The sequence below is a fragment of the Eucalyptus grandis genome, chromosome 5, assembly GCF_016545825.1.
Source record: "Eucalyptus grandis isolate ANBG69807.140 chromosome 5, ASM1654582v1, whole genome shotgun sequence".
NCBI classification, from domain to species: Eukaryota; Viridiplantae; Streptophyta; class Magnoliopsida; order Myrtales; family Myrtaceae; genus Eucalyptus; species Eucalyptus grandis.
In genome coordinates, this window is record NC_052616.1 from 21,386,638 (window position 1) to 21,392,637 (window position 6,000).

The following is a 6,000-nucleotide window of genomic DNA, read 5'->3' on the forward strand; positions in this document are numbered from 1 at the left end:
TCTAGACCCCTACAAAAGCACCAAGGATGTGAAATCTGCACTTTTTTTTTTTTTGGTTGCAGCCAGACGAAGAGATGACTAGAGAAGAGATGGAGGATGACTACAGAGGTGCATTACCACCATTGATTTGTGAGTTTATAGTGACCCACATGTTGGTCCCTCAAAATCAGTGTGCTTAGGTGTTTGGTTCACCGTATTGGATTCATATTAGTATTTCCACTTCTCGAGTTTCCTACATGCACGAAATAAATGCTGCAGGGGATATAGAATAGCGAATCAAATAAATCCCTTAGACTACACACCTTTTCTTCTTTGAGTTCAAGGATAAAATACAAACTAACCATGATAACCTTTGAAATATAGAACCCCTACTTCATAATATGCTGTGAAAATTTCCAAGAATCACCGATAGGAAATGAGAAATGATGATTGTCTAAGGTGTACAAATACTGTGGTCAAGGATTATTCCCACCCTTAAAAATTTGCAAAAGGCAATGCAAGAACAATGATGATAGTAAACTAGCTGAGAGAGTAAAAGAAGGAAGTGTTCTTGTATATTGATTTCCAATTAGGGGAAAAGTACTAAAAAAGTCATAAACTTATGACATTAGTACTAATTCAATCCTAAACATTTCAATTAGACCAATTTAATCATAAATATTTTCATATTGATATCAATTCAGTTCATCCTACCAATTTTGGCTAGCCGGTGCTAACATGGACACACATTTGTGCCAATTAGCCAATGAATACTAATGTGGCAGTTTTTAAATATTTTTTTATTTTTTAAATTTTTATTACTTTTTTTCTTTTTTCGTTTTCATTTTCCTTTTCTTTTTCTTGTTCTTCCTCCTCGATGTGAAGCCCTCATAGGCCGCTGATGAAGGCCGTGGCCCTTGCCCAAATGTTGGTGAGCCTTAGGGGTTGGGGGCAAGGCGGCTTCACCAGATTTAAGCAAGGCCAGCCTTGCCATGGCCTTGCAAAGGGAAGTTGCCTCACTCAGCCTTAGCCGAAGCCGGGCGAGGGCCATCCTCACCAGCCACTACAAGGAGAAGAAGGCCAAGGAGGAAGAAGAGGAAAAAGAAAAGAAAAAAATTAATAAAAATTCAAAAAAAAAATTATTTAAAAAATTGTCACGTTAGCGTCCGTCAATCGGTTGGCATTGGTCAATGTCCACATCAACGCTAGTCAGTTAAAATTGGCTTGATGGATTGAATGGATATCAATTTGAAAAATATTTAGAACTAAATTAATTCAATCAAAATATTTAAGACTAAAGTGATATTAGTATCTTAGGTTCAGGACTTTTTAAATACTTTTCCCTTCCAATTAGTGTTACTTCATTGATCTGGTAAAATCAGGTTCGGCCCAAGCTCATGTGCACACTTCACGGATTGAATTTGTTTCATTGCCTTCTCCAGCCTAGGGATGCCCTATGAGTTCTCTTTCTTTCAAATTGATCATATTCCATGCTTCGAATTCAACACTTTGTAATAACATATGTGATGATGTGCTTCAAAAATAACTAAAAAGCTCTCTCGTCGGCTAGCTAGCTGGTGCATAAGAATCGGGCATAATGCTTTAGTCCTTGAGCTGTCATTTGATTAGTGTTAGCAAGGACGAGACAATCAAAACAAGAATTCGGAAAGGAATAGGAGTAAAGAATTAGAAGAAGGAAATGGTAATTTACAACTGAATCATCACGTTTGATAAATATGTTCAAAATACGACAAGATGGGTGTTCCAAAATCAACAACTTAATTAAAGTATCCTTTGATTATTCTTACCAATCTGCATGGCAAAACAACGATTAAAAAAAAAACTTAGATATGTGGATCCAATAATCTAGAATGAGCTGCCTATATTGATGCATAGGGTACTTCTATAATTGTCTAAAAACTGCATCGATCCTAATTTTTATAATGTGTCAATGTGTATTGTTAATTGTAAAACATTTTACTATTATGTCAACATTATGACACAATAGATTATGGCATCATCATGTCAATAAAAGTTAGGGAATGCAAATGTCAGTGAAAGTTGGAGATCCAGCAAGTGTACATAAGTGAAAGGAATTTAGGGTATTGGAGATATAATTTCTAGAGGGAAGAGCAAATGGTATGGCTTTACCGTTGGTTGAGGTACGCACTCTTTGTAGGATGCACAATTAATGGACTAGTCTATTCGAGGTTTCAATTTCGGTTTCAGACTTCTTCATCGTCGGTACTCTTTGTTAGCACTTGAATTTCAGTTGAATTATATTAGAGAGAGAGAGAGAGAGAGAGAGAGAGAGAGAGAGAGAGAGAGAGAGAGAGAGAGAGAGAGAGAGAGAGAGAGAGAGAGAGAGTCCAATTTGTGAGTAAGAATTTGGCTTGGTTCAATATAAAATAAGGGATAATGACATAAATAGTCCTTAAACTTTAATTTAATGTGGAATGTAGTCTCTAAATTTTTTAATTTGTTCAATATAAACCCTGAACTTACCCCAGTATATAATGTTGTCCTTAAACTTTTAATATATTCAATTTAGTTTATGAACTATATGAAAATGTTTACTATTGTTATTTCATTAATTCGAGTTCAAAGACAACATTAATCATTTTTACATAATCTACGGACTAATTGAACACATCAAAAGTCCATATACCACATTGAACAAAGGGAAAATTTCAATTAAGGGCCTGAAGTTGAACCGTTTTCTTAAAAAAAAGGCCTAAAGTGGACATTGTATCAAATAAGGGCATGAAGTGACTGATTAGTGTCGATTAAGGGTTTCAACTTGAAAGCCAGTCAAATCTTATTTGCAACTAGGGGTATTTTCGTCTAAAGACTGTTTTTCTTTTTCCTTTTTGTTTTTCTTTTCTTTCTTTTTTCATCTTGCTCATTTCCTTCTTGACAAATGCATCAGACTCCTCACGCACAAGCTTGCATAGGTGCAAAACAATTTGAACAATTTAGGAAAAGAAGAAAACGAAAAGATATTCGAGAAGTTATGCAGTTTTGCAAAACTGCAAATTGTGTGCTTTAGTTCCGCAGCCTCCCCATCAACTAACTTCAAAGCGGATGCTCTACATTATGCAATTTTGCATCCTCACTCAAGAACTCATCAATTTCGGCATAAGCCGGTTTTTAAGTTATTCGCCACCACTCACCTTCTCCGATGACAATAATGAACTTAAGAATCAAGAAATATCCATGAGTGGGTTTTGCTTTTATTCAATTTGCTTGTAAAAACTTATTATGGCAATCAAAGTAACAATTTCATGCTCTCTCGCCAATGAAATTACCTTTGCCACGATAACTTTCGCTCGTAGCTTCTTGGGAATGTTTTATTGGGTTCGGGTTGGATTATTCATAATATTCGTAGACGCAACTTGCATTGAGGTGGAATATGTGGCTTCTTGAGAGGGTCCAATTGTGTCATGTATGCTGGTTATTTTCAAAGGTTGCTAAATCATTTTGACCCGTGATTGAAGATACTCGCCTTTGGTGGTGATTCGAATCAGACAGCACTCAATCTAAAAAATGAATGACTTTGGTCTACACATGTTCAAACAAATTTAGCTCTCTAACTTTGAAATATTATCTACACAAATTTGAGAGAGAATAACAAGATGAAAAAAGTGCAAAATCGCTCAGAAATTTCCAAAACCATGTATTTCACTGAACAAATCAATGCACGTGAGTATCACAAAGATTCCTCAAAAACCTCTAATAAATTTGGCTTAGGCACTTCAATCTGGCTTATCCTCGCTAAGATTGATCATAGCTTGCGTGAGCACCGATTTGAATTCAAGCATCAATGGCAATGAGGGCAGCAAGCTAATGGCTTACACCTCATCATGCTTCGTGCTTGACCACGACCACAAGATGTGGGGATCGAATCGAGCTGAGCATCACATCTTGGTCCACTCATGCTCGGTCTAGGGCTTGGATTGACCTCCATCTTTCAACAAAGGTATCGGAATTGTTGTTGAGGGCAATGACAAATGAGGTTGAGGGCATTGATGGCTAATTCGGCAAGGAAGATAGAGATGGACTTTGGGAAAAAGCGCGATCTAAAGAGTGAAAAGGCGAAGGCACAATGATGATGAAGAAAAGAAAGAGAAGGAGAAAATAAATTTTAAAAAGAAGGAAAAAAAGTATTTAGACAAAATACCCCTAGATGCAAATAAGATTTGGTTGGCTTTTAAGTTGAGGCCCTTATTTGAAACTAAGTTGGTTACTTCAGGTTCTTGTTTGAGACAATGTCTATTTTTGGTCCTTTTTTGAAAAAACGGTTCCACTTTAGGCCCTTAATTGAAATTTTCCCTTGAACAAATTAGAGACCTAGTTACATATTGGGTTCAAGTTTAAATAACATATTAAATAAATTAAAGTTCACGGACCACGTTGTACACTATGCCTAAGTTCAAGAATCATTTCGAAGCCCTAGGTTTATTACTGCACAAACCCAAGACAAACTCATCATCTGAGCCCACTGTGCGTAGCCCATTCCCTTCAAGCCCATCATAATTGAATTCACCAGGTCCACCCATTAAACTTAGTCCAGGCTTTGAAACTCCCCCATAACTGACTTGAGGAATGATCTTATCTTTGTTCAATGGCGATTTTTTCGATTACGGTTACCGAAGGAGTTGGAGTCGCTTTTCCTCGCCGATTTAAACACCGTGCCATCACTACAGAGGACTTCCCCCGTCGGCCCTCCCCACGCCTTCAGCCATCTTTTGGCCACCGTTTCTCGCCATTCCGAAGCCGTGCGCACCCCCTTGTTTCCAAGACGACCGAAATCCCAAGGCATGCTGACATCCAGTTTGTTGAAGCTCTTCCGCAGTTTCCGATTTCGATTATCTAACCCTTACTGCAGATCAGATATTGAATCCTCCGTTGACACGATCGATTGCACGCATATGTACGACATGAAATTCTTAAACTGAGTTTGTTGACACCTAAATTTTTGGGGTTGATTTAAAAAAAAAAAAACACATGGCATATAATTTAGAAACTTTTTATTTTTATTTTTTGTTTTACTTTATTTTAGGTCACCGGTGAAGGGAAGATTTTTCATATATTCCATTTAGATTTTTCATATTTTTAAGTAATATACACTAGGGGTGTATTTTATGCAAAAAGGGAATTTCTCTGGATAGAATATGCGAGAAATACAAAAGGGAATATTGCGCGGAGTATATATGTTTCAACGACATATTTAGAGGTATCGTGTGCAAGCAAAAAAGGAAAAAATATATACCGCAGAGATACATTTTTTAGACCAATATAATACCTCGCGTGCAATTTGTTTGGGGGGGGCTTTTTCTTGGAGGTGAAAAGGACAGAAAAAAAGGTGAAAAGTTGAAAAGTGACATGAGAGAGAGAGAGAGAAAAAACAAAAAGAAAAGAGAAAAAGAAAGCCCCCACGTACTGTTCATCTCTTCGTGGGAGGTGTCTCCGCCGGCGCCGCTGCTTGCACCGTCGCCATCTCGCCCGCTCCCGCTGCCGCGACTCAGCCGCACCCGCGACGCCGGACCGCCGCTCCGAACCTCCACCCGCGAGCCCACGTCGATCCGAAGCCCCTGCTCCGTTGCGCTCTGCCTACAATCAGTGACCCAACACCACGGATCCAGCGACCTCACGACCCGGGGTTGCTCTCGCCCTGCTCGTGACCGACGCCAGGAGATCTGAATCTCCTGCTCTGCCCGCGACGTTGCTCGTCGATCTCGCCGTGCCGCCCGCGACGCCCCCTGCTGCCTCGCCGCCCCGACGCCGTCTCCGCCGTGCTGCATCCCGCGCTTGGAGTCCCTCGCCCACGACACCCACACCCAGACTCGCGAGTCCCCCACGCCGGTCTCCGCCGTTCCTCTTGTTGCCGGAGCTCTTCGCCACCGCTTGCCTCGCCGGAACCCTAGCCGACGAGCTCTCCCTCGCCGAACCCTTCGCCGTAGTCCCAAACTAGTGGTCAAGATTTTCTTTTATTAAAAAAAAAAAAATCAAATTAGGTAG